At 45.4% G+C, this 15,195-nt stretch overlaps 1 protein-coding gene across 4 annotated transcripts in view; it reads right to left on the bottom strand.

Annotated features, from left to right (window-relative positions):
* ATP8A1 (ATPase phospholipid transporting 8A1) overlaps window positions 1-15,195 on the bottom strand; it is a 231,557-nt gene that overhangs the window by 76,315 nt on the left and 140,047 nt on the right. The gene's annotated exons all lie outside the window — the stretch shown is intronic.

Raw genomic sequence — 15,195 nt, 5'->3', positions numbered from 1 at the left:
TAGTGACATCAGACTGAGAATTATTAGTATTATTATTATTTGGAGACAGAGTCTCGCTTTGTTGTCCAGGCTAGAGTGAGTGCCGTGGTGTCAGCCTCGCTCACAGCAACCTCAGATTCCTGGGCTCAAGCCATCCTCCTGCCTCAGCCTCCCCCCGAGTAGCTGGGACTACAGGCATGTGCTACCACGCCCGGCTAATTTCTTCTCTATATATATTTGTTGGCCAATTAATGTCTTTCTATTTTTTAGTGGAGACAGGGGTCTCACTCTTGCTCAGGCTGGTCTCCAACTCCTGACCTCCAGCGATCCTCCCGCCTCGGCCTCCCAGAGTGCCGGGATGACAGGCGTGAGCCACCGAACCCGGCCCAAACTGCGAATTAAATTGCGACGGGGGCCTTTCTCTAAGCATGATCCCGCTGAAAAGCAAGCCAAGCTTCAGACAGCGCCAGGCACGGCGAGCCACGCACGGAATGCCCTCCTCCTCCTCCTACGCGTCCCTGGGCCCTGGCCATCTGTCCCTCACCTCGCCATCCTCGCCAAAAGAGGTTCCTCTTTATAAAACAAATTTGAAAACACAAACCCTGTCTCTTCTTGGTCTAAGGCAGGCGTCCTCAAACTACGGCCCGCGGGCCACATGCGTGTGTTTTTGCCCATCTGTTTTTTTTACTTCGAAATAAGATGTGTGTGCAGGGTGCATAGGAATTTGCTCATAGTTTTTTTTTTCTTTTATTCTATAGTCCAGCCCTCCAACGGTCTGAGGGACAGTGAACTGGGCCCCCTGATTAAAAAGTTTGAGGACCTCTGATATATATTTTTTTCTTCGCTACATGCCTGCCTTTTGAACAAATATGAATTAGGGGGATATACACTGATTCTTCTCTCCCATTATCAATATATATGCTGGATTTCTTTAAAAAAAAAAAAAAAAGTTGGGGCCCGGCGAAGTGGCTCACCCCTGTAATCCTGGCCCCCCGGTTAAAAAGCTTGAGGACACCTCCTCTAAGATCTCTCTCTCGGGCTTCTGACTCTGTAGCCCAAGCCCAGCTAACAAACTTCACAGCCTTGCCTCCTTTATTTCCCTCTCCCTGGACAGGACGGGCCACGGCCTTCTAGAACCAACTGACCCTGCCCGGCCCTCCTGGGCTTCCTCCTTCCTGACCCTGCCAGTGTGGATAGTTAACTCTATCCACCCTGGCAAAGCCTCAGAGTTCCTGGGGTGCAACCACGTCTAATGGTTTCCCGGCAAAATCAGGCATTCTCTGCAAGTCGCAGATGTGCGGGAAACATGTATATATTTTTTTTCTTATTTAAAAAACAATTTTTTTTATTTCTTTATTTTCTTTCCTATTTTTAGTTGGCCAATTAATTTCTTTCTATTTTTTAGTAGAGACGGGGTCTCGCTCTTGCTCAGGCTGGTCTCGAACTCCTGACCTCGAGAGATCCTCCCGCCTCGGCCTCCCAGAGTGCTGGGATGACAGGCGTGAGCCACCGCCGCGCCCGGCCAGGATGCATGTATTTACGGAGTGAGAGCACTGATCAGTTCTGATGTCAGCCTGTGCTGCCCTTTTATGGTCACTTTGGGTTGAGGAAGGGGGAGCACGTCCCCTCCTTGCTTCCTGATTTTCTAGGGAGCGAATAAGCCACGACTTCAGCAGTCTTTCAGACAAAGGCGCTACTCACCGAAACGCCTCTGTCATTTTTCTGAGCTACTGCCCTAGTGGCTTCTGAGCTGAAAACCTCACACGAAACCTGAGATGGACCTCAGGGATTCTTCCGGTTTCTTTAGAGCTGGGCTGCAGAGCAAGACTGTGTGAACTAAAATAACATTTTAAGGCTCACCCCTCCCAGCCCCACCGGCTGACTGCATGGACCCCCTGCGTGGCCAAGGGAATATCCTAAAATTAAATCGTCTGCCAGGAGGAAGGAGGTCAGACAGGCCTCATCATGCCCCTCCTCCCTTCTTGGGGCCATCCTTTGTGACCCATTAACAGGTCTAAGGGTATGCAAGACACACCTGCAGGTCCTCAGTTTACACAACAAATCTAGGTCCCCTGGCTTATCTCTGATCACAGCTCCTTATGTTGAAACATTCCAAGCCTTTAGACAAAGCTTCATGTCTTTAACCAATCACAAGCCAAAGAATCTTTTAAACCCACCTGTAACCTGTAAGCCCCGCCCCCTTCGAGATGTCCCACCTTTTTGGGCCAAGCCAATGTCTGCCAACCACATATCGATTGATTGATGACTTTACCTATAAACCCCTGTCTCCCTGAAATGTATAAAAACCAAACTGTGACCCAGCCACCTCGAGTCCACTTGCTCAAGGCCTCCTGGCAGTGGCTCCGGGTCGTGGTCCTCAAATTTGGCTCAGAAAAAAAATCTCTTTGAAATCATTTTACAGAGTCTGGCTTTTTTTTTTCTCCCCCCCTTGACAACTGAAACTCCCTCGTGAACCAACCCGTGGGACTGAGTCTCACGCCTTCCCTGCCTCCTCCTTTCTGACACCTTAAAATTCTGTCCAATGTTCTCCCTAGTCCTGGCATCGGCGCCCCTGGGTTTCCTTGGTGACTGTCCCGGAGCTTCGGCCAATCAAAGGGTGTCAGGAGAGGTGACAGGGACAACATTGCAGGAACTGAGTCAGAACCACCGAGGGTGGAAGGTAACAGCCACAAGGAAACCTGCAAACATTTCCCTGTTTTAGTTTACAGCTTTTCCTTTGTAAGGCAGCTCTGTTGTCGGCTCTGTGTGCTGCCAGGGACAAGTTATATTTTATCCTTATTTGCTGCCGGGGGGGAGGGGAGGGTGGTATTTTCCAAACTCTTTTTTTATTTATGAAAGTTTATTGCTTCTCCCCTAAGCCCCCAAGCCATGTTTTGTAGCCCCGTATTGCAGTGAGGCTCATCTCCCGGAGCTAAAGATACATTTATTACTCTATTAGCTGTTGTTGCTGATTTTGGTTTTTGTTTTTTTTTCTTCCCCTTTTTGGCTACCGAAGAAGGGGGAAACGTTTAAACTTAGTGACTTGTGGAAGCGAAAATACACCGATGAGAAGCTGAATCAGAAAAAAAGGATAAAGGACCCCATAAATGCAACAGAACGAAAGGTCTGCGTAGCTCCTTCTTCTGCATATTTTTATTTGTGGGCTGAGAGAGAAAAGGAGCAAACGGGGACATTCTGAGGCAAAGGCGATTTTGGGGGAAAAAGGGGGGGGTCCCCGGGCCAGGGTGGGGGGAGGGGCCACGGAAGAAAAAAAAAACCCTTGATTAAAAATCGGGGAGCCCTAGACGATGCAATCTGAAAAATTTCACGGTTTCACAAGTGAAAAATCGAAAGCCCCGATTTGTCTGGGAAGCGTCACAGCACGCGAGTCGTCCTTTTCATTTCGGCGAAGCTCTGGTTGGAACCGTCTCCAAGGAACCCACGGGCCAGATGTGCAAAGGACACGCCAGGCCACCTAAGAACTGTGCTTTTTTTTCGACGGCCCCAAATTCAAGGCTGCAGAGAGCACCCCCGTGAAAATGGCCCTTTGTGTTTGTTTGTTTGTTTGTTTTCCTGGTTCGTTTCAGAGGTTCATAGGAAAGACAGTATTTCTTAGGAACGAATCCATGAAACACCCTAGTGGAGAATGTGGAAATATCCCCCCCCAAGGAAAGGGGAAGAAAAGCCTCTAGCATCTGACTAGAGGACTGAGCAGCCCGGGGGGTCCAGGAGCAGAGCGGAGGTGAAGATGACGGATAAACAGTCCCCCGAGAGACACCTCGAGGTGCCAGCTTTCATGCCTTGCTCGGTGCTTATTTGCGGCGACAGTAAACAACAGGTGATCTCCCACATTTATCCCAGAGTGCGTCCACCTGCAAGGCTGACCCCAAACCAAAAGGTAAAAGAAAAAAGCCATCCTATATCTATTTATTCAAAGCATATCTTGGTGTTTGGGTCCAAATACGCACAAGTTCCTGGCGTCTATACTTATTCCTAGGAATCTGGTCACCGTGCGCAGGTCCGACAGATAATAAACGCATGCGGCCGGGCGCAATGTGGTTCACGCCTGTCATCCCGGCACTCTGGGAGGCCGAGGAGGGAGGATCGCTCAAGGTCAGGAGTTCGAGACCAGCCTGAGCAAGAGCGAGACCCCCGTCTCTACTAAACATAGGAAGAAATTAATTGGCCAACTAAAAATGTATAGAGAAAAAATGAGCCGGGCGTGGTGGCGCGTGCCTGTAGTCCCAGCTACTCGGGAGGCTGAGGCAGGAGGATGGCTTGAGCCCAGGAGTTGGAGGTTGCTGTGAGCTAGGCTGACGCCACGGCACTCACTCTAGACTGGGCAACAGAGTGAGACTCTGTCTCAAAAAAAAATTCTAGGAAAGATAGCATCATTTCATATCTTACGACACACAGCTCTTTGTACATAGCAGGACAACAGATGCTTATATAACGAACCACTGTGTTTTTTTTTCTCTCTCTTAACTCTTGCCTTCAGCTCCATACCACTCTTAAAGTGAAAATAATTTGAAGATCACAAACTGATGTACTATACAATATGTATATTTTTTTGCATAGATGACCACACCAATACATATATCTGGTCTAAAAGCACTAATGACAAAATGGCAAACGCACAGGGCTTGTTTTGCCCACATGTCCTTCAGGCAAAACACTGAGTTGATTTTTAAGTACAGACTGTTTTTAAATTAGAAAAATAAATGTTTACTGGGGGAAAGAACCTCCTCACTTTAGTTTGCTAAAGACCTACCTTTTAAAACCTACTATAAAAGTTATTAAAATGTCAAATGAGGCCGGGCGCGGTGGCTCACGCCTATAATCCTAGCTCTCTGGGAGGCCGAGGCGGGCGGATTGCTCGAGGTCAGGAGTTCAAAACCAGCCTGAGCAAGAGTGAGACCCCGTCTCTACTATAAATACAAAGAAATTAATTGGTCAACTGATATATATATAAAAAATTAGCCGGGCATCGTGGCGCATGCCTGTAGTCCCAGCTACTCGGGAGGCTGAGGCAGGAGGATCGCTTGAGCCCAGGAGTTGGAGGTTGCTATGAGCTAGGCTGACACCACGGCACTCACTCTAGCCTGGACAACAAAGCGAGACTCTGTCTCAAAAAAAAAAAAAAAATGTCAAATGAGAGGCGATATATATATATATATATATATAATCTTTAACACATATTTTATTAGCTGTTTTGGTGGTTTTTGGAACTCCACCCTCCTCATCATTTTAAGACACGAGGTATTTACAAATTTACGGTCAAATAACGTTTCATTCTTTCTCTGCGTTTATATTCTCCAAATGTTCACACTTTGAGATTACGCATTAAACGGAACGTTCCAAGAACATTCTTAATACTCCATTACGACCATATCAAGTATGGACAAATGTTAGCACGCGCTTAAAGCGTGAGTTACGACTCCCGTAATAACATATGGATAGACCATCGGGTATTACTTATTTTCCTGCAATGTGTTACTGATTCAGCGGAACATGGACAGTCCACATACTCCTATGTAAGACATATGTCAATGACTCCTCGAGCTATTGCAAGCGGCAGTACAAGAACGCCCGCCTTGGAGCAGAGAGGAACTGCGTTTGTGTGCGACTGGCCCATCTCAGTCAGGATCACTCCCTCTCTTTGATAGAGAATGTGGCCTTCCTCCCTCATTATAAAATTTTTTTTAAAAAATTTGTTTTTCCCACAATTATAAAAATCAAAATTTGTTTTTAAAGATTTTACGTATTTATTTATCTGATGTCGTTTTTGATGGAAAAGCTTTGGTGCTTCTAAACTGCTAGTGTACCCATCAATACATGAGTGGATTAATAAAATGTGGTCCATGTACACCATGGAGTACTTATTCAGCTATAAGAAACAACGGTGATCTAGCACCTCTTGTGTTTTCCTGGATAGAGCTGGAGCTCATCCTACTAAGTGAAGTATCCCAAGAATGGAAAAACAAGCACCACATGGACTCACCAGCAAATTGGTTTTAACGGGTCAACACCTAAGTGGACACATAGGAGTAACATTTATTGGGTGACGGGAGGGTGGGAGGGGGCAGGTGAGGAGGGGATGGGTATATACAAACATAATGAGTGAGATATGCAACGTTTGGGGGATGGTCATGCTTGAAGCTCTGACTCGAGGGGAGAGGGGGGTCATGGGCAATATACGTAACCTTAACGTTTGTACCCCCATAAAATGCTAAAATAAAAAAAAATTAATTAAAAAGATAAAAAAGAAATAAACTGCTAGCCTATACTGGAACAGAACGTCTAAAAAGATATGCACACGGAACCAAACCAAATAGAAAAGCAATTTTTCCAAAATGGGTGAGGGCAGACAGAAGGCGAAGTCATTAAAAACACATGGTCAAAGAGGTCCCTCAAAACAGCTTAGTGGAAGGCAGCCAGACGAATGCATTTAATCAACATATATATATTGCTAAAGATAATGGACGCAGGGGAAGAGACCAAAAAAAAAAAAAAAAACCAACAACAAAAAAATCCATGCCATGTGGATACACAGATACAGGTTTTCCAGGGTTTGGGGGGGACAGATAGGAAAACTCCGTAACTGGGGAAATGGTTCATTCTCCCAGCACGGCCGTGCCATCTGAGAAAGGTCAAGGGTCCCCCAAATGGAAGCAGGTAAGAAGAGGAAGCTGCAGCCACTTGGTAAATGGCACTTGGCCCCCTCCACGGAGGTTTGGGGTTTGGGAATTTTGACAGATTCCAGGGGGCAAATCACTGCGCCTGGTCCCACCTGGGGCACAGCAGAGAGAGACAGGCAGAGAGGTGTTGCCTCTGCATCCCGTCTGCGTCTCAGCGCTGGGGTAGAGCCCAGGGAAGACCCAGCCAGGGACAGGAAGGAAGAGTGAGGTGGGGGCGGAGGAGGGGATATAATGACATAATTTGAGCAGTTTTGTGCATAAAGGCTTTTACCAAAACCCTCACGGAAATTGCTTCAAACCACCGCCGAGAGCCTCCTAAACGCTTGTCTTAAGCCCGGGCATCCACCGTTCTCCAGTGGCGGCCGAGTTCAAATGCAGGAGGAGGGGCCCGGGAGAGGCTGGGCTGGGCTGGCGGGCAGACACCAGGTCTCCCAGGCTGCCTCCAAATCAGCCAGGCTGGGGCCCATTGGAACGTGCAACCAGTTTCCCCGAAAGTACGCACATTTACAATGAACGCTTTGGAGATGGTAGCGACTAGGGCCTGTCAGAAACTGTTACCCAGAGCCACAGAGAAAGTGAGTGCTGGGCCTATTTTCTTAATAATTAATGTAGGAACACAGAGGAGTCATCTGCTGTATTTTCAGTGCAAATCCCAAATGCACACCATTTCCATCATTTTTTATAGATGTCTAATACAGTCTTATGTGCAGTCGTTGTATTAGGAAAACTCTTACTATAAGGTCCTTCCTGAGTTCCTTTCACAACACGAGGTGTCCAAACCCTGCCATTCCAAAAGGACATCCCTCTCTCAGCTACTCCGTGGTCCTGGTGGTTGAGTGGGAAAGGAAGTAGGGAAATGAGTGATGAGGAGGTTAAAAACACAAGGGGGTAACACTGTTTTGAGTACTTCTTGTAGGGCTGGTCTTGTCTTGGTGAATTCTCTGAGCCTTTGCTTGTCTGAGAATGTTTTTATTTCTCCTTCATATACGAAGCTTACTTTTGCAGGGAATAAGATTCTAGGCTGGGCATTGTTTTGTTTCAAAAGAGTGAGAATGGGGCCCCAGTCTCTCCTTGCTTGTAAAGTCTCATTAGAGAAGTCTGATGTTATTCGAATTGGCTTTCCCTTGTATGTTACTTGCTTCTTTTGTCTTACAGCTCTTAGAAGGGCTTTAGTTGATACTTTGGTCAGTCTGATGACTGCATGTCGTGACATCTTCCTGTTTGCATTGAATCTCCCAGGGGTCCTCTGAGCTTCTTGAACTTGTATATCAAGATTTTGAGCAAGGCCTGGGAAATTTTCCTCTATTATATCTTCAAACAGCTTGTCCAACCCTTGAGTGTTGTCTTCTTCCCCTTCTGGTAACACTATGACCCTCACATTAGGTTTCTTCACATAATCCCATAGCTCTTGTAGGCTTTGCTCTTTTCTCTTGTTTCTCTGCTCTATTTCTGTGACTGATTTCTTTAATTGGAGGGTGTTATCTTCAAGCTCTGAGATTCTTTCTTCTGTTTGATCTACCCTGTTCTTGAGACTTTCCACTGTATTTTGTAGTTCCTTGAATTGATTCTTCATTTCCAGGAGTTCGGTTACACTTTTCTTCATTGTGTCTATTTCTTTTCCCATATCCTGGAGGCATTTTGTGGTTTCTTTGTGTTGGTTATTGAGTTGTTGTTGCAGCTGGGTGAGTGTTCTTATGATCCACATACGAAATTCCTCTTCTGTCATATTGGTTGCCTGATTTTGGTTGGTGTCCGTTTCTAGGGGGCTGGTGCTCCTCTTTGGGGGTGTGTTTTCCGTTTGGTTCTTCATATTTCCTGAGTTCTTTCGCTGATTTCTTCCCATGTCAATCAGTTGTTGTTTCTTTCCTTTAGGTTTTTGTTTGGGTATTCACACCCCTTGTTTAGTTTCTGAGGCGTTAGGTGGTGTCTGTGGGTGAAATTGGACCACTCCCTGTATATTGAGTCAGTGGGTGCCGTGGAAAGGCTGTGCAAGATGCCGTCCCTGTCAGTAGGTGGCGTTTGCTTGGAGGAACAGGCTATGGTGTTGATTTTGTGTCCTGTTATCAGCTCTTGTTCTGGGCGGAGCTGGGTTGGGTAAGCCTGCCCTCAGGCCGTTAGCAGGGGTCAACGTTCTGTTCTCTGCTTCCAGGGAAAGCTGTCAGGGCGGGGCTGGAATGGCCCCGCTCAGCCAGAAAGTCTGCGTGTGGGGGTGGGGCTGTCTGAGACCCGCAGTCTGGAGCGGGCCTCGCTTCTTTCCACCCTCCCCAACTCTCGTTCTGTTAGAAGGCATTTACCTGCCTGCCAGCTCCTGGAAGAGTTCAGACATTTAGCCAAAACCAAGGCAAACAAATATGCAGGCTTGGGAGGAGGGAGAATTTCTTGAAACAGAGACACTCTGCATTTGCGAACAACTTCACTTAGGGTTCTGCACACAAGCCAGGATCACTGAATTATGTTTAAAAAAAAAAAAAAAAAGAAGAAGAAGAAAAAAAAAAAGGAGTGTGGGGGGCACAACATTTAATTCTATGAGACCAAACCATGGGTTTGGTGCAACTATACTGACCACCTACTTTGGCGTGCAGCAGACGCTGTATGAAATCAGGGGAAAAGGGAACAGATTCTCTTTTTTTTTTTTTTTTTTTTTTTTTTTTGGGTAATGTTTACATTTTTTTACTAACCCACTTCTTTCGGATGTAACACCACTGGCTTTCTTCCCTGAGAGCTACTTGGAGAGATCCCTGTGCCAGGCGGTATTGGAGCAAGCTTCCTACAAGAGCATATCATCAAAAAGCATCTTTGCTTCTGATAGCCATACATTAACACCTCCTAAGTTAAACTTAAGATCTTCACGGTTTCAAGCCAGAGAGGCCTTGAAGCAGCTCTGCTAACGGCAGAAGAAAATTCACAGACACGAAGCAACAACACTGGTACTAGAGGAAAAGCTCAGTGTGGTTGAAACCTCTTCCTGAACTGTTTTCAAAAGCGATACAGAATATACTGTACGAGACTCCTGGGACATATAAAAATAAAACCTGAAGTAGCCGGAATTCTCTTTCTCCCCCCTTCTTTTCTGGAGTCCAGTCAATAGCTTGCTTACTCTGGATTTGTTTCAGAAGCCATTCGACGCTGGCTGGTTCCCAAAACAGTGAGGTCCTTCTGCATAATAATACGTGTACGCTGAGCTTGAAAGGGTACAGGTGACAACATCAGCCACTGCGCCCTGCACGTCCTGTGAGTTATGGTCGAAACTTACACGGTGCAAGAATGTCAAATTAAGCTTAGAAAAAAAAAATTAGCAATCCCATAAAGGGGTTTCTTTTACCATGGTGTTGAAAAATGTATATTCTAATGCTTGTTAACTTAATATCCAATGTGGTTAACAATTCGTTTTCTGTAAAATACATAAGCAAAGGGAAACACTGGCAAACTTAATCGAACCTAGGGTTGCTTTGGGGTCATATTCCTTTTTTTTTTTTTCTTTTTTGAGACAGAGTCTCGCTGTGTTGCCCGGGCTAGAGTGAGTGCCGTGGCGTCAGCCTAGCTCACAGCAACCTCAGACTCCTGGGCTCAAGCGATCCTCCTGCCTCAGCCTCCCGAGTAGCTGGGACTACAGGCATGTGCCACCACGCCCGGCTAATTTTTTTCTATATATCTTTAGTTGGCCAATTGATTTCTTTCTATTTTTAGTAGAAATGGTGGGGGGGGGGTCTCGCTCTTGCTCAGGCTGGTCTCAAACTCCTGACCTTCAGCGATCTTCCCGCCTCGGCCTCCCAGAGTGCTAGGATGACAGGAGTGAGCCACCACGCCCGGCCTCATGTTCTTAAATTAAATAGAGAAAGTTAAGTAATTTAAGAGCAGGGTGGCTGTTCGAGGTCGTGTCTTATAGCAGCTGGCCACGAAGAACCCTCCTCCTCCAGAAATAATGCTACACAAAAGAAATAATAAGCAGGACAATCCTCATACCTCGCATTGTTTCTAAGTATTTAACAGGTATTGTTTAGTTTGATCCTCACAACCTCACCCCTGTATGAGAGGGACCTTTTCACTGCTCTTGTCTTATAAATGTGGTAGCTGAGAGAGCAAGACAGACCTATTTTGCTTCTCATGCTCAAATGAGTTAGACAGACATACTCCACGCTGCTGAGCTACCCTTGTTTGGCCAAGTCACCCTTTCTGGGTTCCTTATCTGCAACATGGGCACACCAGTATCTGCCTGCTAGTATTTTTAGGTGCAAATGTGATTGTCCCTGTCAAGCCCTTAGTCCAGTACCTGCCACAAAACAATGAGGACTTAAAAAAAAAAAAAAACGCCAGCTGAATGTGAATGTCCACAACAGCAGGGACGATCTGGAAAAAACTGGGCCCAGGTGGTCATGGGGGGTGGAGGGTAGGCAGGGATTCTCCAGGGCGAAACTTTGGGAATGCTGGAAGCCTTAGACTTTGAGGGTAAGGAAATTTATTTCTCCAAACATCATGCCTGTTGGTTCAATAAATGCACAGTGATTGTTTTCTCTTTCTGCTCCTGTTTTGTTTCCTGGGCAAGCCAGGCAGCAGGAAGGAGGAGGGAAAACAGCACGGATGGGTGTGATAATAAGATTTAGCTCCACCTCCAGGATTCCAGATTCCACAACCCTCCATAGAAAAGAGATTTGAGAAGGAGAGACCACGCTTACAGGTATATCACGAGAGATTCGAGAAAGACAGTTTTGACACCGATAAGACATCTGTTTCTTTAAGTCCCACAGTTAGTGGCTTCAGAAATTATGGTCCCTCCTGCCCACCTCGCATTTAGATGAAATAATGGTGAAATCCTGAGCTATCGCAGCGAAACAACTCCTCAACATTTTTCTACCATGAAGCACAAGACTTTGGACCAAACTAATTTGAAAAAAAGCAATACATAATGTATTTTTAAAAAAACGTTGCTGTTTTATTTTCTTGTAGTCTTTCGGTGGATTTCCTATGTTAAACACTTTTGCTACAAGTTATTATATAAAAAGGCTTTTTTTTTTTTTTTTTAAAGAGATGGGGTCTTGCTATGTTGTCCCAGCTGGTCTGGAACTTCTGAGCTCAAGGGATCCTCTTGCCTCAGCCTCCTGAGTAGCCAGGACCACGGGCACATGCCCTGTGCCTCACTTGAAAGAGCTAGTATCTTAAGTCACCTGAAACTATTTCCAGGGAGTCACAGAGTAGCTATGCTAGGAGCAATTTGAATAATATTATAATCACACTTCTTAATATCACGTAAGTCCAATCCTTCCAGAACCGTTTTTTTTTTTATTTAGTGCATTTTGAAAGACTTTAATTAAAAACTGGGAGCTAAAATAGGTCACAATATGAGACACTCTAGCTCTTAGGCTCACAATTTTAACGCTTCTAGTTTTAATAGACAGGCTTTGAACACACCACTTTACAACAAACTAAAAGACATAGAAAAAAGATTCCCTGGATATAGATGATTTAAGTAGGAGGGGATTCTGAGAGGTTTGGGGGGGTTTCTGAGAGGTTTTTATTTGCTGAGGGTCCTCCTCCGCACCCCCAAGTCAGGCTGGGGCAAACTGTGCTCACTTAACCACTGTGCTGTTTGCACAGAATGATTTGAGTCTGCTCATGAAAACCTGTCACTTGAAAAAAAAAAAAACGTACACGGACAATTTATTTCCCAAGGTATTATGTTCCTAAGTTTATTACTTAAATGTTATTTATTCTTTATGCTGATGGAACGATAATCCCATATCTTATTATCCATCAGTACAATCTGAACACAGGCTGGATGCTTTTCTCTCCCACAGCGGTGGAAAAATAAATCATCATTTACCCACAGGCACTCCTGCACACCTAACGATTTGCCTGACATCTCGGCCGTGGATTTTACGAGACACGAGATTGGAAAGAGCTATGCAAAGTGGTGCTTCCTTTCCTGCTGAGAAACAAATGAGGGCGCCCAGCAGGCCTGACCCCAACAGTCGGATTGGTACCCTCACCACCAAACTCCCTGGGAGAAAACCCTTCCCCAGACAGTAGCCTTAGAAGGCCTGGCAGTCTGGGGGTGGACAAATTAAAGTTAATCTACTTAGCCACGGTGTCTGCCTGCCATTACCAAACTGCTACCGTGTTTCCCCGAAAATAAGACCTATCCATACAATAGGCCCCAGCAGGATTTCTAAGCATGTGTGCCATAGAAGCCCTACCCCGAAAATAAGTCCTAGTGATGGGCATGGCTATGCAAATCAGCCCTAGTGATGGGCATGGTTGTGAAAATCAGCCCTAGTGATGGGCGTGGCTATGAAAATGAGCCCTAGTGGTGGGCGTGGCTATGAAAATCAGCCCTAGTGATGGGCGTGGCTATGAAAACCAGCCCTAGTGACGGGCATGGCTGCGCAGTGCATCTGCACAACCCATGCGTGTCCTCGCGGAGCGGGAAAGAACATGAGCAGCCCTTCTCATCCGCCCCGTGAGAGCTCTAGTGCTCCACAGGAGAGATCGGGGCCAGTGGTTCTAAAGGAAATAGAGTCACAAGACATTCGGGATGGGATTCGGGGTTTGGAGAGTGAGGATGATGTTCCAGAAGACGACGACTTCACTCTATTTGAATCAATGGAGATGGTTGTACCGTACTTAAAAAAAAATAGCACGTCCCCTGAAAATAAGCCCTAGGGTGTCTTCTTGAGGAAAAATAAACATAAGACCCCATCTTATTTCCAGGGAAACACAGTACTTGAATTATTGCTAAGGAGATTTTTAACCGCCTTACTTTTACCATATCAGACAGGATCTATTGCTACCAAATTTAAAACTCATGCACAACTTTTTAAAACTTTTTTTAAAAAAAGGGAACCCCATAATTTAACATCACCCAGTGAGTCAATTCTCAAACATTGATAGAGTACTTCCTACGCTAGACCATTTGCTGGGTGCTGAGAGAGAAAGGAAAACCAGAAGAGACTCCATCCTCGCTTCCATCCAAACTGAGTATTCAAACTGAGACTCCCGCCAACGTTTGCTCCGGCAGAAACAGGCGGTGCAAGCAACTTCGAGGTGTTTATTAATTTTGAGTCACCACCTTAGAAACCTCAAAAATGAAAACACATGCTGCTGCTGTCTTACCGCTACAGTGGATACCTTTGGTATTTCACTTTTGGCTTTTCCCTGAGATTACTATTTATGCTTCTTGATAACCAAACCACTTCTTTTTTTGTTGTTGTTTATTTATTTATTTTGAGACAGAGTCTCACTCTGTTGCCCAGGCTAGAGTGAGTGCCGTGGCCTCAGCCTAGCTCACAGCAACCTCAGACTCCTGGGCTCAAGAGATCCTCCTGCCTCAGCCTCCTCCCAAGTAGCTGGGACTACAGGCATGCGCCACCAAGCCCGGCTAATTTTTTTCTATATATATTAGTTGGCCAATTAATTTCTTTCTATTTATAGTAGAGGCAGGGTCTCCTTTTTGCTCAGGCTGGTCTCGAACTCCTGACCTCGAGCGATCCTCCCGCCTCTTGGCCTCCCAGAGTGCCAGGATGACAGGCGTGAGCCGCCGCGCCTGGCCTAAAGCACTTCTTCATATAAATGCTTGATGTCTAGCATTTGCTGCTTTTGTTTTATTGTGTTCCATTATTTCCCCCGATAGTTTATCCAAAACTTGGAGGAAATAATGGAAAGGAATAAAACGAAAGCAGCAAATGCTACCAAAGGTGAAGGCGTAAATCTAGGCAAGAGGGATCCCACGTCAAATCCAGGACAGCTTGTGCTGTTTTTCCTTCATCATCATAGGGTCCTAGCTCTGATTTCCTTTAAATGTAGGAGAAGTCATGCATCACGCGTGACCCACGTGACCGACAAAGGCATAAACGCTGTCCCTTTTACATGGCTGGCTTCTCGGTCTCACCAAGATGCCTAATTATCAGGTATTCTCTGCTCTGCTCTTTTCATCACAGTGACTATTTCAAGCAGTTGTATCATCACTTGTCCTGTTCTGTCTTCCACCTTAAATTACTTTAAAATAGTTAACAGGTCATTTGGCCCACATCTTATTATTATTATTATTTTTAACTTCTACTTTACGCTGTATTCCTAACAAATCCTCTCCCCTTTCCCAAATATAATAAGCACACGTGATCGTAGCCATGAAAAAGAAAAAGATACCCTGGGAATTTAAATTTTCATCCCAGAAGTCAGGAAATTAAAAAAAATAAAATAAAAATCTGTCCTAGTAGGAATGGCTACTTTGTGTGTTCAATGGCACTCAACCTTTTTTTTTTAAGAGTCAAAAACACATATTAGCACAGGAAGTTAAAGCAGACGTACGATGCTCAATGTACAAAACACTTAGACACGAACGAGCTGAAGTCGTTGGGCAACCTGCCCACATAACACTGTTGCAAAGTGGCTTTTCTGTCTCACGGTATTAAGCAAATCGTCTAGAAATTTCTTTTAACTGTCACAGATGCAACGAAGCTCGAATCAATTTAATTCAATATGGTTCGAGACAGTGTACATGGTATTAAAGGACAAGAGTGATGAG

Source organism: Microcebus murinus, chromosome 26 (assembly GCF_040939455.1).
Source record: "Microcebus murinus isolate Inina chromosome 26, M.murinus_Inina_mat1.0, whole genome shotgun sequence".
Lineage (NCBI taxonomy): Eukaryota > Metazoa > Chordata > Mammalia > Primates > Cheirogaleidae > Microcebus > Microcebus murinus.
This window is presented reverse-complemented; position numbering and strand designations above follow the sequence as displayed.